Source organism: Bufo bufo, chromosome 1, assembly GCF_905171765.1.
Source record: "Bufo bufo chromosome 1, aBufBuf1.1, whole genome shotgun sequence".
Taxonomy (NCBI): domain Eukaryota; kingdom Metazoa; phylum Chordata; class Amphibia; order Anura; family Bufonidae; genus Bufo; species Bufo bufo.
In genome coordinates, this window is record NC_053389.1 from 297,027,578 (window position 1) to 297,054,535 (window position 26,958).

Consider the following 26,958-nt stretch of genomic DNA (forward strand, 5'->3'; position numbering starts at 1 on the left):
GGCTGGTGGCTAGGACTGCTGACACTGACTGGTGGCTGAAACTGCTGGCTGCGGCTGAGACTGCTGGCCTTGATTGCTTGGTATTACACTTTTTGGGATGTAAGGTGATAAAAAAATGACTTTTTTGGCACATTTTATTTATTTTATTTTTTTTTTTACGGCGTTCACCAGAAGGGTTGGATCACATACTATTTTTATAGAGCAGGTTGTTACGGACACAGCAATGCCTAATATGTGCATTTTTATTTTAGTTTACACAAAAAAAAAACATTTTTAAAAAAAAAATTGTTTTTGAGTCTCCATTTTCTGAAAGCCATATTTTTTTTTTATTTTTTAGACGATTGGCTTATGTAGGGGCTCTTTTTTTGTGGGATGATGTCACGGTTTAATTGGTGCTAATTTTGGATACATATGATGTTGAGGAACGGTTGAGACGTATGCATATATATCCATGCATGCCTGCAAACACGTGCGGGCATGTATGGTATATATGTGCATACATTAGACATAGCATTATGGGACGATGTGCGCAGATGTGCCCAGCATCTGCGCACGTCTGCCCATGGTGATCCCCAGGGGCTCATGCTGGCCCCTGTGGGAAATATGTGTCCCCTGGGAGCCGTCCCCCTGATAATGTAGGGGCTTGTGCCCCCTGATAATGTAGGGGCTTGTGATGTGCCCCTTATTATCTGTGCCCCCTTATATATATGAATGTGGCCCCCCTTAGAATGTATGATTAATGTATACATGTGTATGGATGTGCCCCAAGCATCAATACACATGTATATTATATATATCCCCCCCCCCCTCCTACAACTGAAACCAGGTGCATCGGTGTGAATGTGCCCCAAGCATTCGCACCGATGCAATCTGGCTAATTGCATCAGAATGACCGGACAAGGGTCCGGTCATCCTGATGGATACAAAGAGCTCAGATTCAACTGAATCTGAGCCCTTTGTTGTAATTATCCCCAGCGCCTCTGGAGATAATTACACATGATAGAAGAAGGGGAGAAGCCTCTCCTCCTTCTATTATGTGCATTCCGACAGTGCGATTACTATCGCACTGTCCGGAATGCTAGGTGCAGCAGGCGGGAGAACAAAGGCTTCTCCCGCCTGTCTGCAGCGCGTCCCCGATGTGCTGGCCGGCGCAGTGACGTCATATCACTGCGCCGGCCCACGTGGATGATGGGGGCGCGCGCGCGCCCCCTGGTGGCGCGGGAGTGTGGGCCGCTGGGGGATAAATACCCGGCGGCCCCGGCACTCTGTGGGTTAGGATCGGGGCCCCCACGTGGAGGAGCGCGTCTCGCCCTCCGAGAGTTAGGATCGGGGCCCCCACCTGGAGAGTGCATCGGCGCTCAGGATCGGGACCCCGGACCGGACCCGACCCCTGCAGCCCTTAAGGAGAGCGCATCCTGCGCTCAGGAAGAGGGACCCTGCCAGACATCTCCACCCCCGCCGATAGGAGCGGCGTTCAACACAACCTTGAGTATCGCCACCCCTAATTAACCCTTCCATATCCCTTTACCCCGGATCCATACCCCTATCCCCTACTACATTCTGGGCCCCTGAGTCCCTAGTGGCCCATCCTGACTCCTGATTAACCCCTGGTGGCCACAACCCCCCCCCCCTTACTATAACTCCAGCAGCATTGCTGCTGTCCTTAACCCCTGCTTTGCTGACAGAACAGAGCGTTATGTGCTCTGTTCTCTGTTGAGCATCCCCCTGCTAACTCTTTACCCTGCCCTGCTGAGTCCCCTGGTTAACCCTGTTATCACCCCCCATAGACCCCTGAACCCTGGTGGCCCTGATTAACCCCTGGGTTACCCCTACCCCTGGTTCCCTGTGTGCTGGTAACCCCTGGTGGTTACCCTGGTTCCCTGCCTTGGGTGTCTCTGTAGAGCATGCCTCTGCTCTGCAAACAAATCCTCTGTAGAGCATGCCTCTGCTCTGCAAACAATCCTTTTTAACCCTTCGTCGTACCCCATAGGGACAGTGAATAGTCAGGTGGGGTGGATTGTTAATATACTTGTATGTGTGAACTGTATAGATAGTTTATGGGTGGAATTGGGAATGTGTAGTGTAGTTTAGGATTGTATATTTAGTGCTGTATTGTAGTGTACTGCGTGCGTAGTGTATTGTTAGTATTGCGTGCGTAGTGTATTGTTAGTGTATTGCGTGGTGTAATAAATACCGTTATATTTGTACCCTTTTGTGTAGCGTGTACTCGTTAGCGGTAGCGAGTTAGTAAGGCGCATGCAGTTAGCATAAGTGACTAGTGTAAAGCATAGCGAAAGTATGTTATTATTATATAAAGGCATAAATGGGCGGAGTTATCACTAGACGGCACCTCCCATTTATGAATATTAATTATCGATATTTGCATAAATATTGGTGATTAATATTCCCCCTTTACATTGGCGAGCCAGGCCCACTGCGTGGATTTTGCGTTTGTTTTTGGTCTCAAGGCTGAGGGTCGCTAGTACTGTGAATTAGCGGGCAGGATAGACGCGGTCAGCGGAGTGTCTGAGCGTCTAGGACCCGATAATTCGTACAGGAGAAGCGATACTTCCCTTAGAGTACCAGAAATAAAACAAAATCTTTTGCAGAGAATCTATAATCTGTTCTGTGTATTAATATTTTTGTATTTGCTTTACACGGTCACCGTCGCTGGGGTAAGAGAAGAAGACACGGAAAAGTACAGCACCAACAAGCATCGCTCAAGTGATTGCAAGGGAGAAGAGCACACGTCACTGAAAGAGATCCATCTTCGTGGGAGCGGCGTACAAGTCCGGCTGGGGAAGAAGCGATCCGGGAAAATGGACTTCTTCCAAGCAGCTGCGAGGACGAAGAGGTACGGCCCCAAGGAGAAAATGGACGTTCATCAAACGGTGAGTATGGACTTCCCCACACTGCAACACTTAGCCAAACACAGCACGTTTAACCCCATCCTCCCCACTACATACAAGCCAGCAGAAATGCTGTGGTCCGATTTGTTGGCACAGGCTTGTAGTTACGACAAGCTTTGTGTTAACAAACGGACGGTTTTGAACAAGGCCACCAAACGGCTTCGGATGCTGGCCAAACTCGTTCATACGTTTGAGGCTAGCATCTGTAAGCCAAAGGAAGTGGCGCTGGTGTCTCAGTCAACGGAGACAATTCCTCCGGCCATTCGCTGCCAGTGCTGTGCCAGTAATTCGGACCAGGTTTCGGCATTGCGGGCACAGCTGGCAGAGAATGTGCAGTCTACTGTTGACCGAGATGCGCAGGTGGCTAGGATAGAGTCACAGTTAGTAGAGCTGCAGAGGCAGAAGGAGGAAATTGAGGCTAAGTTGACTCAGTCTTATACTGAGGTCAAGGCCTTCAAGGAGCGGACTGCCTCTACTGACGTGACGGTAGCCAAATTGAAGGCTCAGGTTGCTGTAAGGTCCCAGCTAATGTCTGGCATGCAACAAGTTATCACCAAGTTGGTGCCGGCCCTTTCTTTTTCCGTAAAGCCAGGGTCGGAATCTCCCAAAATGTTGCCCTGTGCAGGGCCACAAGGGGGGAGAGTAGTCTGTGACCGGTCTAATTATCAGGTCAAGCCGGTCCAGACTAACAGAGATTTTTCCCTGACTTTGGGAAAAAGAACTGTGGTGAAGAGTGCGTCCCTGAGGATGGGACAATTCAGGAGAAGGGAGCACGGCTGCAGTGTAGATGGACCTGGGCCATGCAGAGCAAACATTAGATGTTTTGCATGTGGTGGCCTAGGTCACATAGCGAGACACTGCAAAACAGATAGGAACATAACACACAGGACAGGAAACCAAGTCACGTGTTTCAGGTGTGGGAACAAAGGACACATTGCAAGGAATTGCCCTTGTGCAAGTAATTGCAATGTGTCCAACAGTATCAGCCAGGTAACAAATTGTGCAGTGGGGTCTAGTCAGCCTGGCCATAACGGGGTTACCTCCCGGCAGCATCACCAGCTGCTGAGGGGTCAGAGTGGCCAAGCTAGGCTAGGCAACATTTGACACCCCTGTACTATTTGTTACACCGTTTGTTCCCTGTGTATGTCCATGTTGTGTGTTTTTGTTATCTGTTTGTAAGTTCTTCTTGATGTTGATGGTGGTAGTCCTTGTCTACGGATGTGTTCTACCATGCTGATTTATGTAGTGTTGTAAGTCCCGTCTGCTGTCTTTGTTTCATTCTGTGTCCCCTTGGAGTGGAACAGTGTTATACTGTGGATCGAGAACGTATAGGTTCGCGAGCAGATAATATCACACGGGAAATCCTGCTGGTCGGGAGAAGGCATAAGGACCTTCTCCATGCAGCACACAAAGGATGATGTGATATTATTCTGGGCAACCAGGGTCTCAGATCGATACGGGTAACACTGTTTTGCTCAAGGTTTTTGGTAGGGCTGTGTTGCGCTGGGGACTGGGGCGGACAGACAACATTGGTGTAATGTTGTGCTGCGCACTTAATTCTAGTCCGAGCAGGCAACACAGCTCTGATAGGGATTGGACGCAGAGTGTTTGACAGCAGAGTGTGGACTGTGTTCTTGTGTTGTGGGGTCCCGGGGAGCCGGGGCATGACTATGCCATCGGTTCTGCGGGCCTCCACAAGATGGGATCACAGGGGGAAATCAGCCTGGGTACACACGAGTGGACAGGGATGTGGTGCCATCAATAACAAGATGGTGCTTTGTCCACAGAAATCCAGTTATCCTAACCTAGTAGGCTGGCCATCCTTATCTGTTGGTGCAGAGGGATGTGCAGCAGTGGACGCTATCCTCTGAAGGTAGGGTGTTCAGACACCAGTGTTGGGATAACGAGGGGTCCTGTGAGATAAAGGGCAGCCCAATACCTTTCTCTACCCATGGGTCAAAGGTATTGGTGCTGGGAATTTTCACATTTAATTGCACTGTTAGGGGAGAATTTCCCCTGGGAGCGCCTGGTGTTTTCTTCTGCCATAGGTGTGATTTTATATGGAGCGGAAGAAAAACCTAGGAGATGCCACAGAAGAGGCCAGCTATTCCCCCTGACACTGTTGTGAAGCTCCAGAGGATCCCACTGGATTTTGGCAACGAAGCGACCTCTACCTAGAGGTGTTATAGCAATGAAGACTGTGCCACAATCCAGCGGGAGCATTATTTTAGGCTCTGGAGGAAGACTTGGGAGACGTTCGGGTGGAAGAACTTATTCAATTGTTTCACCCAGTGAAACTTCTTCTGGTTCTGGTCATCGTCGGAGGGTCAAGGGACTTACTGACCAAATACACCAGAACCAGACAGAACTTTACAGAACTATCCGGAGGAGGAGGCTCAGGACATAACTCAAACATTGTTCCTGTAGCCAAATATTGTATGGACACACTTTGTTTCCTATGAGGGTTCGGGACGTATAACTTGTACTACCCCGAAACCCCATAGCACATTGTATTTATTGATTGATTGTGTTTGTTGTTCGATGGTGTACCCATAGACACTCTAGGTACAAATGTGTGACAGCCTATATTTGGCTGTACACATTTGCATCCTATAGTCGTTTCCCATTGACACAGGTGTCTGCGACCTACCTGTGTCTTTGGAGGTGTAGAGAGATGCCAGGTTGCATGAGTCTCTATGGGTACACACATTTAATGGAATTTGGTGGTGTTGGGAGGGATGTGACATGTATTTTGTGTGAATGGGGATAAGGTTAGGTCACGATAGGGACAGGCATCATTCATTTGCCACCTTGAACCCTGGAACGGTGAGGTTCTTAAGGGAAGGGCTGGAGGTGTAGTGTGGCGGAGGTGTTCTCCGCAGTAGAATTTAGGTACTATGACATCACCGCTTAAGAGTCTGACTTGCCTTGTAAAGACCTATTAATCTGTCCACGGGAGAACCGCACCCATCAAGATGGAAACAGACGTTGGATAGAAGAAAGTTGGGCAAAGACTGTAAGGGTGAACCCGCTCCAGAATTGGGGGGGGGCGAAGATACCTGAAGATCGGCAGAATTACCGAGAGACTGTGGGGGTGTGGTCGCTCCAAAGTGGGGGTGGCCAACACCAAGAGACTGTTATAGAAAGGTAAAGACTGTAAGGGTGAACCCACTCCAGAATTGGGGGGGGGCGAAGATACCTGAAGATCGGCAGAATTACCGAGAGACTGTGGGGGTGTGGTCACTCCAAAGTTGGGGGTGGCCGACACCAAGAGACTGTTATAGAAAGGCCAGTTAAAGACTGTAAGGGTGAACCCACTCCAGAATTGGGGGGGGCGAAGATACCTGAAGATCGGCAGAATAACCGAGAGACTGTGGGTGTGTGGTATCCTAAAGATGTCAAGAAGAAGACGGTGTATCCTGTGGACGGAGGAGGAGGTTACGGTGAAGGGCAGGTCGGAGGAAGCTGGATGAGGGATGTCTAAGTACCTAAATATCAGTGTGCACTACAGTTCTTCCTGAACTTCCACCAAAGATGGGGTTGAAGGGGGGCAAATATATCTCAACCCGTTCCCCCATTATATTGTCGTATTATATTCCGACAACAGGGGGATTGTTGAGGAACGGTTGAGACGTATGCATATATATCCATGCATGCCTGCAAACACATGCGGGCATGTATGGTATATATGTGCATACATTAGACATAGCATCATGGGACGATGTGCGCAGATGTGCCCAGCATCTGCGCACGTCTGCCCATGGTGATCCCCAGGGGCTCATGCTGGCCCCTGTGGGAAATATGTGTCCCCTGGGAGCCGTCCCCCTGATAATGTAGGGGCTTGTGCCCCCTGATAATGTAGGGGCTTGTGCCCCCTGATAATGTAGGGGCTTGTGCCCCCTGATAATGTAGGGGCTTGTGATGTGCCCCTTATTATCTGTGCCCCCTTATATATATGAATGTGGCCCCCCTTAGAATGTATGATTAATGTATACATGTGTATGGATGTGCCCCAAGCATCAATACACATGTATATTATATATATCCCCCCCCCCCTCCTACAACTGAAACCAGGTGCATCGTGTGAATGTGCCCCAAGCATTCGCACCGATGCAATCTGGCTAATTGCATCAGAATGACCGGACAAGGGTCCGGTCATCCTGATGGATACAAAGAGCTCAGATTCAACAGAATCTGAGCCCTTTGTTGTAATCATCCCCAGCGCCTCTGGAAATAATTACACATGATAGAAGAAGGGGAGAAGCCTCTCCTCCTTCTATTATGTGCATTCCGACAGTGCGATTACTATCGCACTGTCCGGAATGCTAGGTGCAGCAGGCGGGAGATCAAAGGCTTCTCCCACCTGTCTGCAGCGCGTCCCCGATGTGCTGGCCGGCGCAGTGACGTCATATCACTGCGCCGGCCCACGTGGATGATGGGGACGCGCGCGCGCCCCCTGGTGGCGCGGGAGTGCGGGCCGCTGGGGGATAAATACCCGGCGGCCCCGGCACTCTGTTGGTTAGGATCGGGGCCCCCACGTGGAGGAGCGCGTCTCGCCCTCCGAGAGTTAGGATCGGGGCCCCCACCTGGAGAGTGCATCGGCGCTCAGGATCGGGACCCCGGACCGGACCCGACCCCTGCAGCCCTTAAGGAGAGCGCATCCTGCGCTCAGGAAGAGGGACCCTGCCGGACATCTCCCCCCCGCCGATAGGAGCGGCGTTCAACACAACCTTGAGTATCGCCACCCCTAATTAACCCTTCCATACCCCTTTACCCCAGATCCATACCCCTATCCCCTACTACATTCTGGGCCCCTGAGTCCCTAGTGGCCCATCCTGACTCCTGATTAACCCCTGGTGGCCACAACCCCCCCCCCCCCCTACCCCCTACTTACTGTAACTCCAGCAGCATTGCTGCTGTCCTTAACCCCTGCTCTGCTGACAGAACAGAGCGTTATGTGCTCTGTTCTCTGTTGAGCATTCCCCTGCTAACTCTTTACCCTGCCCTGCTGAGTCCCCTGGTTAACCCTGTTATCACCCCCCATAGACCCCTGAACCCTGGTGGCCCTGATTAACCCCTGGGTTACCCCTACCCCTGGTTCCCTGTGTGCTGGTAACCCCTGGTGGTTACCCTGGTTCCCTGCCTTGGGTGTCTCTGTAGAGCATGCCTCTGCTCTGCAAACAAATCCTCTGTAGAGCATGCCTCTGCTCTGCAAACAATCCTTTTTAACCCTTCGTCGTACCCCGTAGGGACAGTGAATAGTCATATGACTTTTTTGATCACTTTTTATACCATCTTTTGGGAAGTGCGGTGGGAAAAATTGCATCTTGGCATCTTGAAGGGGGGGCATTAACCCTTCAAGCATCGGGCCACTGCCAGAGCAGAGCAGCAGCCCGATGGTCAGCCCTTCCACACAGCGGTCCCTAAGGACCACTGCATGGAAGGGGTTAAACGGCCGACATCGGTGCCAGTACCGATGTCGGCCGTTTCAAGCAGAGTGTTAGCTGGACATTACAGCTAACACTCTGCCATCCTGAAGGGGAGGGGGGAAGGTGTGCTGCGCACTCTGCATTTCCTGAGCCGAGAGAGGAGCGGACGGCAGCGGGGAACTGTGGCAGGACCGGATGGCGGCAGGGAAGCTGTGGTCTTGGAGGTATCTATGGGCAGTCAGGCTGCAGGGAAACTTGTGTGTAGTGCTGTGTCCGTGTGTAACGCGCATGCCCAGTGCAAAACTAGTGACACACAGACACAGCGCACTCACATAGGGATTTTATTATTATATATAAATATATATATTGTGGCAGTGGAGCTGCCAGAGGGCCACATGATGGTCATTGAAAGTGTGTATCTCACCCAGAGGAGCCTGGGTGAGAACAGAAAAGTCCCGGCAAAGCATGGAAAGGGGGTGTCGTTTGCACCAAGAGTGTGTCACCAAGGGGCCCGGCCTTGGTGGAGTAAAGGCCCTACATATAGGTGGCCACTAAGCTAGTTGGTGGACACCAAGCTACTTAGCTTAGTTGGCTCCAGCTAGTCCAGGGCAGGCTTTTACTGGGAACAGGCAATGTATTGGGTGGGTGCTTGTTCCCCATGTTCCACTCCGGGATATAAGAATATGCCAATGTCCAGGGATGCTATTTAAGGCTCCCTGCACACAAACGTGTGCACCCCGTGGTTGTGCTGCGGCCCGCAAAATGCGGGCCGCAATGCACGAACACAGTCCGTGGGGCAGCCGCAGCGGATCGCGGACCCATTCACTTGAATGGGTCCGCAATCCGGCCGTTCCACAAAAAGATAGGGCATGTTCTATCTTTTTGCGGAACGGAAGTACGGGGTGAAACCCCACTGATGCACTCCGTAGTGCTTCCGTAGGGTTCCGTTTTCTGCTTCCGTTCCGCACCATTCCGCATCTCTGAATTTGTGGACCCATTCAAGTGAATGGGTCCACATCCGTGATGCAGAATGCCCACAGAACGGCACCCGTGTATTGTGGATCCGCAAATGCGGTCCGCAATACGGCAATGGGAAGCACACGTTTGTGTGCAGGGGGCCTAATCCTGTTGCTGGACATGGGTGGGGCTCTCAGTCTGAGCAAGGAGCAGACTGTGCTAAACCCTGTGGGAGCCAGGACTCTCTGACCCTGTGTGGGGTAAGCACTGCAGTGTTTTGGGGAGCTGGGTGGTAGACCCGGATCCTGCTAGAGAGGGACAATACTGTTTAGTCAGTGGCCAGACGGCTGAGGAAACCAGGGTGGACCACAACCCCCCCCCCCCCCCCCCCCCCCCCATCCTTGCTCTGAAGGTGTGAAAATGACTTTGGCAAAGTATATAGAGATACTGACTGACCACTTTCTTGCATGGTACAAAAAAGAACTATGCCTTCCGTAGAAAATTCATCTTCATGCAAGAAAATGCATCATCTCATGCTGCAAAGAATACCTCTGAGTCATTGGCTGCTATGGGCATAAAAAAAACTCCCCTGACCTCAACCCTATTAAGAACCTTTGAAGTATCCTTAAGCAAAAGATCTATGAGGGTGGGAGGCAGTTCCCATTAAAACAGCAGCTCTGGGCGGCAGAAGCAGAAACTCGTCAAAAACGCACAAGTTCAATAGATGAAAGAATTGAAAAGGTTATATCAAAGAAGGGGTCCTATGTTAACATGTAACTTGGCCTGTTAAGATGTTTTTTCAATTAAAATAGCTTTTGATATCAGTAAATGTGACCTCTTAATGCTGCAAATTCAACAAATGACCATTTTCAGTTCTTTACAACCTATATAAAATGTTTTGAAACGCTGTTGTGCATAATAATTTGGAACAATGCATTTTAAGTTTTTTAATTTGTGAAAAAATACTGTTATCATTGGAAGGTTTGTTCAATAAAATTAGATTAATACTCCAATGGTGGATGACTTGGTCGATGCAAATGACCATTATATTTCCTAAATGGTCATTTGCATCGACCATTTAGGAAACTTAAAGGAATTTTTTTTAATTTGCATAATAATTCGGAACTCATGTTTATTTACTGTATGTGTATATATACAGTACAGACCAAAAGTTTGGACACACCTTCTCATTCAAAGAGTTTTCTTTATTTTCATGACTATTTTCATGCACACTCTTGGCATTCTCTTGATGAGCTTCAAGAGGTAGTCACCTGAAATGGTCTTCCAACAGTCTTGAAGGAGTTCCCAGAGATGCTTAGCACTTGTTGGCCCTTTTGCCTTCACTCTGCGGTCCAGCTCACCCCAAACCATCTCAATTGGGTTCAGGTCCGGTGACTGTGGAGGCCAGGTCATCTGGCGCAGCACCCCATCACTCTCCTTCATGGTCAAATAGCCCTTACTTTTAAAATTTTCCCAATTTTTCGGCTGACTGACTGACCTTCATTTCTTAAAGTAATGATGGCCACTCGTTTTTCTTTACTTAGCTGCTTTTTTCTTGCCATAATACAAATTCTAACAGTCTATTCAGTAGGACTATCAGCTGTGTATCCACCTGACTTCTCCTCAACGCAACTGATGGTCCCAACCCCATTTATAAGGCAAGAAATCCCACTTATTAAACCTGACAGGGCACACCTGTGAAGTGAAAACGATTTCAGGGGACTACCTCTTGAAGCTCATCAAGAGAATGTCAAGAGTGTGCAAAGCAGTAATCAAAGCAAAAGGTGGCTACTTTGAAGAACCTAGAATATGACATATTTTCAGTTGTTTCACACTTGTTTGTTATGTATATAATTCCACATGTGTTAATTCATAATTTTTATGCCTTCAGTGTGAATCTACAATTTTCATAGTCATGAAAATAAAGAAAACTCTTTGAATGAGAAGGTGTGTCCAAACTTTTGGTCTGTACTGTATATATATATATATATATATATATATATATATATATATTGTGAGACGGGACCACTCAAACAGTCTCTTTTCAGGGTTTATTAGGCACACTGTACAGTACAGGCTTGCTTTCTTCAAACAACAGAACAGTCCAAATGAAATAACAAAACACAGTGATACAGGCTTCTCACCAGCTGCAGTTTTCTCCCAGCAAATCCTCACTGCCAAGAGGTTTGGTTCAGTAGTCTTCCTCTCAGACCACCATCCACACACACTGCTCTCTGGCAGAGTGTCTTTTTTAAATCACCCTCACACCTGTGTGTGTGGCGGTAACACCCGAGATGGAGTATGGGAGTGACCTTCCCACCCAAGCTCTTCAGTCACTCCTAAATCCCGGACCCAAAATCCAGCTACCACCAACTCAGTGATCTACCACCACTGGTCACTACTTACCTCCGGGATTTACATCACTGAGCGTAGCAGCCTCCGTGACACATACCTACCATCTATGATGTCACCCACTGCATGCTTACATATCCCCCCCCTCTGCCTAAAGCCGGGGGGCTTGGCACCTTCCATAACCAAACAATGGACTCTTGACAGGGCATCTGCATTGATGTGCAATTTACCTGGCCTGTTTTACACCACATAGTCAAAATCCTGTAATGCCAGGAACCACCTTGTTACCCTAGCATTATTTTCCTTGTTTTGACTCATCCACTTCAGTGGGGCATGGTCTGAGACGAGTCTGAACTTTCTGCCTAGCAGGTAATACCTTAGGGACTCTAGGGCCCATTTTATTGCCAGACATTCCCGTTCCACAATCGAGTAATTCCTCTCACAGGGGTTCAGTTTCCTACTTAGATACATGACAGGATGCTCTTCTCTGTTAACCTCCTGGGACATAACAGCCCCTAGACCCACCTCTGATGCATCTGTCTGTACTATAAATTCCTTGGAGAAATCTGGCGCTATTAGTACTGGTTGCCTACAAAGAACGGACTTTAGTTCTACAAATGCCTTTTCTGCCTCCGGGGACCACTGAACCATAACTGACTTTTTCCCTTTCATGAGGTCAGACAAAGGAGAAGCAATACTGGCAAAGTTGGGGACAAATCGCCGGTAATACCCGACTATCCCTAAGAACGCCTGCACTTGTTTTTTTGTAAGAGGCCGGGGCCAACTCTGTATGGCTTCTACCTTGTTGGCCTGGGGTTTAATCATGCCTTTTCCCACAACATTACCCAAGTATTTGGCCTGCTCCATACCTATGGCACACTTCTCTGGGTTGGCTGTAAATCCTGCTTCTCTGAGTGAGTCTAGAAAGGCCTGGACTTTACTTAAATGGCTTTTCCAATCCAGGCTGTAGATAACAATGTCATCTAAGTAGGCTGCTGCATATTCCCTGTGGGGAAGCAAAATGTCATCCATTGCCCTTTGAAATGTAGCAGGGGCCCCTTTCAACCCAAATGGCATCCTCACATAGTGGAAACATCCCTCTGACGTAGAAAATGCTGTTTTCTTTCGGGCCTCTTTTGCTAAGGGTATTTGCCAATACCCTTTGGTGAGGTCTAATGTGGTTATATACCTGGCGGGACCCAACCTTTCAACCAGTTCATCCACCCTAGGCATAGGGTAAGCATCCATCTTGGAAACCTCATTAAGTTTCCGAAAGTCATTACAAAAGCGCCAGCTTCCATTTGGTTTTGGGACCAACACAATTGGGCTGGACCATTCACTTTTGGACCTTTCAATTACCCCTAATTGTAACATCCTCTGAACCTCTTCTGAGACTGCTTGTCTACGGGCTTCTGGGATGCGATACGGTTTTACTTTAACCCTTACGTGGGGTTCAGTGATGACATCATGTTCCACCACATTAATGCTACCTGGTAAGCTAGAGAATATGTCCGTATTACGTTGAAACAACTCTTTAGTTTCCTGTCTTTGGGGACTTAATAAGGAACTAGCAATTGTCACCTTTCCAAACTCAGGACCGGAAACAGTGGGAGATAAGAGCGTAGCTGACAAGTACTCCCGTTCTCTCCAAGCTTTCATTAAGTTTACATGATAGACCTGCACTGGTTTCCTTTTCCCTGGCTGATGGACTCTATAATTTACTTCCCCAACTTTTTCCATCACCTCAAAAGGTCCCTGCTATTTAGCTAATAACTTGCTCTCAACCGTAGGCACCAGAATTAATACCCGATCCCCTGGCTTGAACTCTCTAATTCTGGCAGAACGGTTGTACACACTTCTCTGAGCTTCTTGGGCCCTCTGGAGATGTTCCTTCACTATGGGCATCACCTTGGCAATTCTCTCTTGCATTTGTACCACATGATCAATGACACTTCTGTATGGAGTAACTTCAGTCTCCCATGTCTCCTTAGCTATATCAAGCAAACCCTGAGGGTGTCTACCATAAAGCAATTCAAAAGGTGAGAACCCTGTAAAAGCTTGAGGAACTTCCCGGATTGAAAACAACAGATATGGCAACAAACAATCCCAATCCTTGCCATCTTTCTCAATGGCCTTTTTCAACATGGCTTTCAAGGTTTTATTGAACCTTTCTACAAGGCCATCAGTTTGGGGATGGTACACTGAAGTTTTTAACTGTTTAATTTTCAGTAGTTTACACAGCTCGACCATGACCCTGGACATAAATGGGGTCCCTTGGTCAGTCAAGATTTCTTTGTGGAGTCCCACTCTCGTGCAGATATGAAACAACTCCCGAGCAATAGTTTTAGCGGAGGAGTTTCGTAACGGCATGGCCTCTGGATACCGGGTAGCATAATCCAGCACTACTAGAATATACTGGTGTCCCCTAGCTGATCTGTCTAATGGTCCCACTAAGTCCATTGCGATCCTTTCAAACGGTATCTCAATAATAGGAAGTGGCACCAACGGACTTTTAAAATGAGACAGCGGGGCCTTTAATTGGCATGTAGGGCAGGATTTGCAGTATTCGTCTATTTCTTTATAACACCCCGGCCAATAGAACCTCTGAAATATTCGTTTGCGGGTTTTATCTGTACCTAGGTGACCCCCTAACACATGAGTATGAGCCATTTCTAGGACCATTTTTCTATAGGGCCCGGGAACCACTAACCGTTCTATCACCTCATTGTGAGCTTTGGTAACCCGATATAAGAGGTCATTGTGCATTTCAAAATACGGATACCTGTGGTCAGCACCCGGCTCTTGGGGAACACCATTTAGAACAGTCACATTTGCTAAAGCCCATTTTAGAGTGGGGTCTTGCGCCTGGGCCGTCCCAAAATTCCCTTGCGGGATATCCAGAACGGGTATGGTCTGCTCAGATTCTACGGTCTCACTCTCGTCTCCCACTAAGACAGATAGCGGAAATCCCTCAACTATCTCAGCTGGTTCACTAGGCATAGCCTGGTTTGTGATTTCCTCAACATGAGACACATCATAAGCAGGTGCAAATTTTACTTGTTTGGGTGACATTTTACCCCACAGTTTCCAAAACAACGGAAGATCCCGCCCTATTATCATGGCATGCAATAAGTTCTTCACCATGCCCACCGTATGCAATACAGTCCCACATTCAGTGGCAATGGTGACCTGATCAACTGGATAGTTCTTAACATCCCCATGCACACACATCACCCCCATGCCCTGTCCAGGTGCCGGCAATACGGGAACAAGATTTTCTCTAACAAGTGTAACCAGGCTTCCTGAGTCTAGTAGTGCAGTCACAGGGCTAGCATTAACAGTCACCTGGCACATATGAGGCCCGGTTGCCTGGTACTGGATGGCACTGCAGGCGGGATGGGCAAACAGGGAGCACCGTCGTGCCATATCACAATCCATATGTTCATTTGTCATGGGACAGTGAGCTGCAATGTGCCCCAGGTTATGACACCTCCAACAAACAAGACGGCGGGGTGGAGGTCTAGAACCAGTTTCTGGTGATTCTTTTTTCGTTTCCACGGGCACTTGTCCCCGCTCTCCCCTGGGTTTAAACCCCCTCTTACTGGGTTCCGCATAAACCTTGGGGTTACCGGGAGTAATTTTTATTTTCTCAGCTCCTGCTAGGAGGTTCTCCGCTGCAGTGTACCTCTCAACCAGGTTTATCAGCTGGTCAGCATTCTGGGGATCTCCCTGGGCAACCCAGCGTTGTACTGGCCCGGGAAGAGAGTGCAGGTAACGATCCATTACCACTTTTTCCACCATCTGCTCTGGGGACGACGACTCTGGTTGCAACCACTTCCGTACCAAGTGGAACAGATCAAACATCTGTGACCTCAGTGGTTTGTCTTGGAAAAAGATCCACTGTTGTACCCGATGGGCCTGGAGTGCAGGACTGACTCCCATGCGAGCCAGTATTTCCGCTTTTAATTTGCGGTAGTCTCTCGAATCCTGCAAGGTCAGGTCATAGTATGCTTTCTGCGGCTCCCCAGTCAAATATGGAGCCAGCACCTCAGCCCACTGATCTACAGGCAGTTTCTCTCTGTCTGCAATACGTTCAAAGACAGTTAAATAAGCCTCCACGTCGTCCTCATTTGTCATTCTCTGTAAAGCAGACTGCACAGTTTTCCGCACACGACCTGAAGCTTGTCCAGCCATATGCACCACTTGTGGTGCTGTCACAGCATCTCTGAGGGCCGCAATTTGCTCAGTCAATAGATGGTTAGTCTCGTGTTGCTGCGCATTAGCCTGCCGTTGAGCCTGTAAAGCCTCTGTATGGGCTCTTTGCTGCTGCTCCAGTGCCTGCCGCTGCATCACTGAGCGTAGCAGCCTCCGTGACACATACCTACCATCTATGATGTCACCCACTGCATGCTTACAATATATATATATATATATACAGTATAGATCTTTAAATGATGTCTCAATTCCAATAACATTTATTTCTATCTATATACTGTAGTCGTTTACTCAGAATATGCAGTCATTATCTGGGATTGATCAACAGATGGAATTCTAGGAGAGATCTTTTAATGTGACAAGATTCAGGTGTGAATTTCTAGCACTCAGGACTGGTTCACACCTAAACCATAGTTGCCAACATTTGAAATTCTCATCCAAAGACACTTTATTGGTACATTTTAACCTCTCACATGCTATTCTGACTCATAACCACACACCAAAGACATGAAAAATTTACTTATTGCAAAGATAAAACATATTTTATTTTAGCTAATTTTGTGTGAAATCTACATAAGATTGAAATGCACAGCACACATGTCCCATATTATTCACACTAAATGGTTACCAGCAAAATTTTATTTTAGGTAAAAGAACTACAGAAAAAAATATTACAGTTTTCAATTATTATTATTTCAGGAAAATCGTTAATCGAAGACATCAAAATGTAATTTTCATAGGATAAGTAAGGGGGGTACAACTTATAATCTCTTATTGTCATTGTAAAACCCAATGTACCAGATGAGAAATAATATGTGACAGAACTGACGGGATATCGGTCCAGCAAAATGCACACCCACTGACTTGGTGACTGGCTACTCGGTTCTACAAGAGCTGGTAAACTTGCCTTGAAACACCCCAATCTCTACAGGAGCCCTGCCTACAGCAGATTATCCACCCCAATAGAGGGTTGTTCCAACTCAGGAACCTAACTAGTTAACACTGGCTGATCCCTGTCGTTCAGTGGTGCAGTTATATGTTCTAAAGCCTTTTGTGGAGTGTATAAGTGAAACAAAAATAAGGGCCTATTTGACGTTCATCGGTGCAGTTATATCTTCTAAAGCCTTTTGTGGAGTGTATAAGAAGAAAAAAGAAAAATATATTTGCCGTTTAGCGGTGCAGTTACTAAAGCCCTTTTGTGTTGTGTATAAGAGGAAAAGAGAAAAATATATTTGCCGTTCAGCTGTACAGTTATATGTTCTAAAGCCTTTTGTGGAGTGTATAAGTGGGAAAAAAATAAGGCCCTATTTGCCGTTCAGCGGTGCAGTTATATGTTCTAAAGCCCTTTTTTGCATGTATTAGTGGCACAAAAAATGTATTTGCAGTTGTGTGGTGAAGTGAGAAAATTACAGACTTTTTTGGGGTATTTTAATTTCCTTTTTTTTTATTCATTTGATCTAACAGGGTGTCAGACAGAGAAGTGCCAGGCCCTGTACAGGGAAATGGCAGAGGCCTATATGTTTTTGGCGCAGGCAGAGGTCACAAGAAAGTAAGGAGGAGTGGCATCAGGAGTCAAAGCGAAAGGCCTGAGCTCCCAGTGTCATCTAGGGTCTTGTGTCTTGAGCAGCAACCCAGCGGTTCTTGAATGGTTGACTCGGTCATCCACTTCGTCCCAAGTGACATCAGACGCCCCCAAGATTCGGTGGGTTCGTCAGACACAACCCTTAGATGGCATGGCCCGGGAGAGGCCCTGTGCCCTCACCTGTCCTCAACCTGCCTCTGTCCTTTTCTGTTCCCTGAGCCAGAGAAGTAATACGGTATATGCTTTGGGCTCAGCCCCATTATACAGTGAGGACGAGCTACTAGAGGACAGTCAGCAGCTACTGGCCAGCCAAGATGTGGAGGAGACATCTGCCGCTTCCTTCGCTAGGCAGGCAAGTAGTGATGAGGAGAGAGGTGTGGGAGCTGGTGTTGCGAGCGGTGAGGCTCCTGACCCAGAGACCGTTGATGAGGACATCAGTGACGTGCAGACAGTACTCGATGATGATGATGTAGCGGATCGCACTTGGGAGCCGGGTGAATTAGGGGCTTTAGCTTGCCCGTGAGGCAGCAGCGGAACCAGTAAGTCGCTAGTGTGGCCGGGAGTCAGCAGGGTGGCAGCAGTGGGAGTTCGATAGCCAAACGAGCCTGGGGTAGACCACCCGCTTACCTGCCCGGAAAGTAGTGGTGCATGGGTTTGCGGAAGCAGTCAGTCAGTGCGTAGTGTTGGGGGTAAAATCACCTACTCGGCAGTGTGGCAGTTTTTTGTTAAGCCGCCGGAGCAGGTAAACATGGCCATATGTAGAATCTGTGGGCAGAAGGTGAAGCGTGGACTGGGTGCCAATCTTGGCACCACAGCCCTGCGTCAACATATACAGCGTCACCATAAACAGGCCTGGGAGAACCGTGGCTCCAATGTGGTGGCACGCACCCGGTTTCAGGCAGTCAAGCCGAAGGGAGCTGTCTGTCCTTCCCATCATCTGCTGGTCCTGATGCTCCTGCTCCTCCTACTCCTACTCCTCGTCAGTCATTCTGTCAGCAATTGATCACCAAAGCGATTGCCAAGAGACAACAGTATGTGTGCACTCATCCAACGGCGCAGAAGCTGAATGTGCTCCTGTCCAAGTTGCTGGTACTGCAGTCCCTCCCTTTCCAAGTGGTGGACTCTGCACCTTTCAGAGAACTGATGGCTTGTGCCGAGCCGAGGTGGAGAGTCCCAAGCCTTAATTTCATTGCCAAAAAGGCAGTACCAGCCCTGCACACATATGTAGAACAGAAGGTGGGCCAGTCCTTGAGCCTGTCGGTGTCTGCCAAAGTGCACAGCAGCGCCGACGTGTGTAGCTGTAACTACGGTCAGGGACAATACATGTCCTTTACGGCCCACTGGGTGAATGTGGTTCCTGCACAGGCCACACCAGCAACTTGGCCACAGTAGTGATGAGCGGCAGGGGCAATATTCGAATTTGCAATATTTCGTGAATATTTGGGCGAATATTCGTCATATATTCGAGAATTCGCAATTATTTTCTTGATTGCGAAAATCGGAAATGGGGTCACTGCTACATTTTTCAAGCTGCTAGAAGTTTCCTGAGACTGGAGAAAATGGCTGGCACATTACAATAGCTTTATATGCAAATAGAGTGCTCCAATATATTCGCGATTGAGCAAATTGGCACTTAATTATGCGCATATTTTTGCGCAATACCTGCAAATTCACATTTTAGCAGGTCTGATTATGTATTACCGATTGGTGCACTAAGTATTGTTGTGAACTTGTGACATCACAGCACTATATCTTTTGCATGTATGTATGGACAGCAGAACCAGCTACACTATATCACAATCTAACCTACACTGACTATCTCCCACTAACTATTTGTATTATATATATATATATATATATATATATATATACAGTACAGACCAAAAGTTTGGACACACCTTCTCATTCAAAGAGTTTTCTTTATTTTCATGACTATGAAAATTGTAGATTCACACTGAAGGCATCAAAACTATGAATTAACACATGTGGAATTATATACATAACAAACAAGTGTGAAACAACTGAAAATATGTCATATTCTAGGTTCTTCAAAGTAGACACCTTTTGCTTTGATTACTGCTTTGCACACTCTTGGCATTCTCTTGATGAGCTTCAAGAGGTAGTCCCCTGAAATGGTTTTCACTTCACAGGTGTGCCCTGTCAGGTTTAATAAGTGGAATTTCTTGCCTTATAAATGGGGTTGGGACCATCAGTTGCGTTGAGGAGAAGTCAGGTGGATACACAGCTGATAGTCCTACTGAATAGACTGTTAGAATTTGTTTTATGGCAAGAAAAAAGCAGCTAAGTAAAGAAAAACGAGTGGCCATCATTACTTTAAGAAATGAAGGTCAGTCAGTCAGCCGAAAAATTGGGAAAACTTTGAAAGTAAGGGCTATTTTACTATGAAGGAGAGTGATGGGGTGCTGCGCCAGATGACTTGGCCTCCACAGTCACCGGACCTGAACCCAATCGAGATGGTTTGGGGTGAGCTGGACCGCAGAGTGAAGGCAAAAGGGCCAACAAGTGCTAAGCATCTCTGGGAACTCCTTCAAGACTGTTGGAAGACCATTTCAGGTGACTACCTCTTGAAGCTCATCAAGAGAATGCCAAGAGTAATTCATAGTTTTGATGCCTTCATAGTCATGAAAATAAAGAAAATTCTTTGAATGAGAAGGTGTGTCCAAACTTTTGGTCTGTACTGTAATATATATATATATATATATATATATATATATATGCTAACTAACTATCTAATGTAATTAAACAGTAAAGCACAGAGCACAGCAATGACACTGCTGTCTCTCTCAGAACTCCATAAAACTACAGAAAATGGCTGCTGGGGGGGTTCTTATATAGTAAAGGGGTAGGCAACTTTCCTATTGGTTGTTAGGGATGTTGCTAAGCTCAGACAAAGACATTGCAGCCTTTTCATTAGCCCAGAAGCAAGAAGGGAGGTTACTGATGAAAAAAAAAAATCTAGAATATTCGTGAATACGAATATATAGCACTATATTTTAAATCTTTGCGAATTCTCGAAGTTACTATATTCGCAATAAAAATTAGCGATTCGAATATTCGCGGCCAACACTATTGGCCAGGTGAAGCCGCTTCCGCCTCCTTATTGTCATGCCGTTTGTCCTGCGACAATGCATAAGAAATGATCCCAGCAGACGTACTTGCTCTTCAGAATGTGCTTTATTAAACGGTTCACAGAACGCGTTTCGGCATGTCAGCCTTCATCAACTGCACTCCGGTGCAGTTGAGGAAGGCTGACATGCCGAAACGCATTCTGTGAGCCGTTTAATAAAGCACATTCTGAAGAGCAAGTACGTCTGCTGGGATCATTTCTTATGCATCTTATGGGGATTGCTCCTTTCCCGTGCGGACATCGATACTGAGGTTGTGAGCTGTCTGATTTTGGAATTGTCCTGCAACAATGTCCGCCTCTGCCTCCTCATCCTCCACCGTATCCTCAGCCTCCACTGCTGGGACAATTCACAGTGTCCCGCCAGCATACCAAATGTGCAGGCCTCGGCAGTGTCACGCTGTTCTGCACCTGGTTTGCCTGGGCAAACCGAGTCACACAGGGGTGGAATTGCTCCATGTCCTTCATCAAGAAATCGAATCCTGGCTTTCTCCGTGACAACTCGGAACCATGGTGACCGACAACTGTAAGAACATGGTGTTGGTGCTGCGTAAAGGAGGGCTGAGCAATGCGCCCTGCATGGCACACGTGTTCAATCTGGTTGTCAAGCAGTTCCTGAAGTCTTCCACCCATCTGCAAGACATCCTAAAAATGCCCAGGAAACTTTGCATGCACTTCAGCCACTCGTACACCGCAAAGCACACCCTCCTTGAGCTGCAGCAGCAGAACGGCATCCCCCAACATAGACTGATATGCGACGTTTCCACCCGTTGGAATTCCACCCTACATATGTCGGGCCGACTATACGAACAGAGAAAGGACATAAAGATTTATTGATGATCCAACGGACAGGAGTACTCCTCTGTGTAACTTCGATGTCAGCCAGTGGCAGCTCATGCGTGACAACTGCTGGTTGCTCAGGCCCTTTGAAGACGCTACGTTATATGTCAGTCGCCAGGACTACGGAATGAACGACGCCATTCCACTGCTTCATGTCCTGGAACAGATGCTGGTAATTCTGTCTGGTCAGGGGACTGGAGACGTGGCGCCTAGATCTCACAGTCACATGAGCCCTGTGGAGGCTGAACTGGAGGAGGAGGACATTGGAGCACAATCAATATGTAGCAAAATAGGTGGTTTTTACACACAGGTGACAGGAGAGGAGAAGTAGGAGCTGCCAGATGAGCTACAGAGCGATGAGGAAGACGAGGCAGAGGACTCAGAGACACTGTGGCAGTATGCAGTAGAGATGGAGGGAGTCCCTCCGAGTCACTTGCACAAATGGTCCGATGCATGCTCACTTGCTTACATAGTGTTAGCCGAATTGTCACCATTCGGCAGAGGGATGACTTCTGGCTCTCCACCTTGTTGGACCCTTACTACCGGTCCAAAATGGTGGCCTTTCTTTCACCCGCTGATAGGGAGGACAAACTGAACTACTATAGAGACATCATATGTAGTGAGTTGGCCGCTGCCTATCTGCGTCATCGTCCATCCTCTCCCAGGTATGACCGGGGGACCCTCTGCGCTCACATTCCTCTGCCATGGCTTCTGTAGTAGGGTGGGGGTGGGGGTAGGAGCAGTTCCAGCTCCATCAGCAGCAACTTGAGTCTAGAGTCACTGATGAGCTGCTTTCTTCACCTGCCTAGTGAAGAAACTACTCACCAGAAGCAGCAGCTAGACCTGGAGTAGGACCTGAACCAGCAGGTGGTGGCATACTTGGACAGTACCCTGCCACCCCACATTGAAGATCCGCTGGACTACTGGGCAGCCAATCTGGATTTGTGGCCGCAACTAGCAGAACTTGCCTTGGAAAAGCTGTTCTGCCCGGCCAGTAGTGTGGCATCAGAGCAGGTGTTTAGTGCAGCGGGGGCCATAGTTACCCGAAGAAGAACTCGACTGTCCACATAAAATGTGCAGAGACTGACCTTTGTCAAGATGAATCAGGCGTGGATCAGCCAGGATTTTCACCCACCAATGCCTGATGCATTGGACTAGATCATCCATGGTGCCACACCAACACTTTGACAAAAGAGACCGGTTATTTCTGGCTACCTGCCTCAGCTACCATTCTGATGCTGCCACCCGCCTGACACCACACATCTGATGCCAAAATAAGATGCACAACTGATCCTGTCTGTGTAGCAGCTGTAAGCCCTGTGTGGTCCTCTCAGAATTGGCTTGTGATTTGGTAGCCAAAAGCAGGAGTGGGTACAAAACACAGAAGACATGCAAATATTCTATTCACGTGTCATCTCTGTTTTGGATCCACTCCTGTTTTTTAAAAAATTTTGGGGCATTAGCAATACTGATGGATTACTGACCAAATTCTGACCGAGTAAAGGCGGATGCTCAACAGACAGAATCCGTTTTCTGCGGGTTATTGTTCTGAAGGATCAGAGGAAGGGCAAAATATTCAGTGACTTCAACACAAACTTACTGCTGACACCCTCTCCACTATGTCGGGGGCTCTACTTGTATAAGCGTTTAAAAGAACAGGTTCTGTAGACATCTATGTGGAATCAGCTGAAGACGGTGTAAAAGGAGTGCACTTCTTCTTGGCGCTAACATTGACCTGTAAGGCTGAGTTCATACTTGAGTTATTTGGTCAGTTCTGGCCCGTGTCTGCCCAAATAAGTGAGGTGTGCAGTGATTCTAAGAGCGACGCCTGTCTTATGCATGTCATACGGACTCACAGTATTATTTCACTACCAAAGCAGACTCCCTATGCGTGTTACTGCAAGGCACAGTGTTCTACACCACTATAAAGGCTCTCTGCAGACAGAAAATAACATTTTTTTAAAGAAATTTGCCGCAAATAAATTCGGTTCAAACCAAATTTTTTCGAAAGATTCGGCGAATCGGCTGAATCGAATTTTTGTAAATTTCGCTCATCTCTAGTGGGCACATATTTTCACATTTGGTGGCTTTGTCCTGCTACAGTATAAGGTCCTTCTGGGAGAAAATAGGGCGGGCTTTGTCTGAATTCTATAAGAGAAGGTTCCATCTGTCTCCTAAAATCACCTTAGGGTGGGTTCACACTAGCGTTAGGGATTCCGTTATGGCTTTCCGTTATAACATGGTTATAACGGAAAATAACGGGATCCATAAGACGGAAGGATGGATCCGTTCTTCTGCCCATAGACATGTGTTATGATGGAATGCAAAACGGAAGCCTTTAAAAGGCATTCCGTTTGCCTACCGTCCTAATAAAGTCTATGGGAATCAAAACGGATCCGTCTGGGTCCCGTTATGCAAGACGGAAAACAAAGTCCTACGTTACGCTTTCCCATAGACTTCCATTTTGCATTCTGTCTGGGCATTCCGTTATTTTCCGTTATAACTATGTTATAACGGAAAGCCATAATGGAATCCCTAACACTAGTGTGAACCCACCCTTATTGGTGTCATTTGAGGGAGTAAAACTGACGTAGCATGAGAAACGCCTGAGGCAACATATTTGTGCAATGGCAAGAACAGTAGTAGCCTCCTATTGGAAGTCAGCGCTGACTCCCCCTTATCACAGTGGCAACTGAAATGGGATCAAATCTACATATTAGAACAAAAAGCACATTGGGTTGCAGGTACCCCTCATCTATTTCACAGGGTATGGCAAGACTGGAGACAATATAGACATCTTGCCTTAACCGATTAGTTAAAAGTTTCAGATTGATATTCCCCAGTGTGGGAAAGGGGGCCAACCAAGTCTCCACTGACTCCTCACCCTCCACACCCATCTCTCCCTTCCATACTATCCCTTTAACCCCCCTCCCTCACCCCCAGTTGTTTTCTATGGTTTGGTTCATTCATGGTATGTCCTTGTTTCTTTTTGTTACTATATTACATAAGTATGAACCATGTATAAAAGACCTGGTGGCACAGCTGCAACTCAATAAATCCGGAACATTCACACAAAGGTCCACTTGTACCTCCTTTCTTTTCTACAGTATCAGTGGTGCACAATCCTCACAAGCCTGTCAATATAATTCACATAGAATAGGAAGAAGAATAGGCAGCACTTGCTTCAATCTTTATTTCCAAAGCTCAATACATAGATTACACATGGCTGGGTGCAGTATGCCTACTTTTCACATGCAGCAGCGCGACTGCCGTTTAAAGCACAATCGCTGTTCGTCAGGCCCCTACGTCAGCACGTAACCCCTTCTTAACTCATAGGCATCACAATGCCATGTATACAATAGCAGCCCGACGCATGACAAGAAGGTAAGTTTTAAAAAAAACTTGTGTTAACTACAAAAACACCCTACAATCATTCCGGTCATTAAGACCCAAAGGACCCAGGGCCCCAGTGCGTATTATCCACCTGGCATCCTTTTGCAACAACTGGCAATGCCGATCGCCGCCCTGAGATGGAACAGGTACTATTTCAAGTCCTGCAAATCTGAGTGTTTCTACATTCCCTCCATGCACTTTTATATGTTCAATCACCCTCGGGCAACCTTTTCCAGTTTTTATAGAATTAAAGTGCTCTCTAATTCTCTCAAATAAGCACCTTATGGTCTTGCCTATGTAAAAACAACCACAGGCACAAATCAACATATAGACCACATAAGTGCTTCCACCGATACTGTAGAAAAGAAAGGAGGTACAAGTGGACCTTTGTGTGAATGTTCCGGATTTATTGAGTTGCAGCTGTGCCACCAGGTCTTTTATACATGGTTCATTATATGGTCTTTTGCTTCTAACTGGTAGAGCACGCTGTCTGGATTTGGACGGAATTCCATTTATTGTCAAAATATGACGTCCGAAGATACTGTACCTACCTTAAATGACGGCAGAGAAGAGGCAGATGCCTTTTTTTACGCAGTGTAACAGCAAAGACGCTTTGCAAAACCTTAGCACTAAAACTCTGGAGGCTAAAGTGACAAAACTAGCCGATAAAGAGGTGCGCCTCTTTTGGACTGTGAACTCATTAAAATCATATAAAGATAGTGGAAGAGGTCCAAGAGGCCTAGGAGTGTATAAAGATCCCATGCAATAGGATTATGACGATGAATTTGTGAAAGAGTGGCAGGAATTGTATGCCGGTTTTTCTCTGCAGCTGTTGGAACTAGTCCTAAAAAGAGACACGCTAGAATATGAAAAAATCAAGGAGGAATTGAATAAGGCAAAATTGGAGTTAAAAACCCGACTCACTGAAAATCAGTTACTGCTTTTTGATAAGCGATTGAATAAGAAATTGATACTTACACAAGCAGAGGTTAAAGAAGGGAAATAGGATAAATTCTTGTGGGACAAACAGGACTATGACTCGGGGGAAGGTCTTTGATTGGAACATTAAGAAGAGAAGGCAAAGCAGGAGAAAAACTAACCCCCAACCTAGGAATGATTGGAAGCGGAACTTAATAGCATAAAATTGAGTCAAGACCCTTTAGGCGTATTACCGAAGGGGCCACAGGAAGTCAAATAAGAATCAGAAAATCGTCTCGCACAAAGAGACGGGTCTCATGGAGGCATTAGTTCCCTCCGCAGGACCTGCTTCTACTGTGTGTCTGTCGTGATTAATTTGACTGGGTGCGAGCTGCTTCCGGGCTGTATCTCAGTCCTCAGCCGTGGACTTGGATACAGCCTAGTCGAGCAGTTCGACCCAGTTGGGTTTGAAATAGATTTGTATAAAGCTACACGTAAACTTTTCCTTCAAAAAATGTTCCATGACAAACCACACACAGGTCCAGGTAGTCAAAAAGAAGGTGAAATATCATTACACCTGGATGCTCTTGGCTTTAATATAGACACTAGATTCAGAGAGAGAGAACTAGTATGTTTAGAACTCCTTTCAGAGAAAAGCCTCGAGGTGGAGAGTCCTGAGGGAAAGAAAAAAGCAAGAAGTCTATTTTACAGGAGGTGTCAGATCCACAGTTTGCCCCCCTATGCCGGCCGGGAGTAGCATTTATATTTTCTACCATCAAGTCCTAAAGGATGTGCAAGCTATTTTTTATCCTAGGGCACATGAGAATATCAGTAAAGAAGAAAAAAATGCTTTAGATTGGATTAAATCCCGTGAGGATATTATTGTGAAACCGGCCAACAAGGGAGGCAATGTGGTCTTTAATGACCAAAGAATATTATGTTAAAGAGGCATTGAGGCAGCTCAGTGATGAAATAACTTATTAGTTGCTTAAAAAAGATCCCATAAGTAATGTTCAGCAACAACTTAAAAATCTCCTCAAATATGTCACTAACGGTTTTCTCCCCAATCACATGTTAGAAAAATTGATACCAGCATTTCCAATGATACCCTTGTGGTATTTCATTCCGAAAATTCACAAATCACTGAGCCAACCCCCGGGCCACCCAATTGTGGCGGGGGTTGGCTCAGTAACAGAGCCGTTGTCTAAGTACATTGAT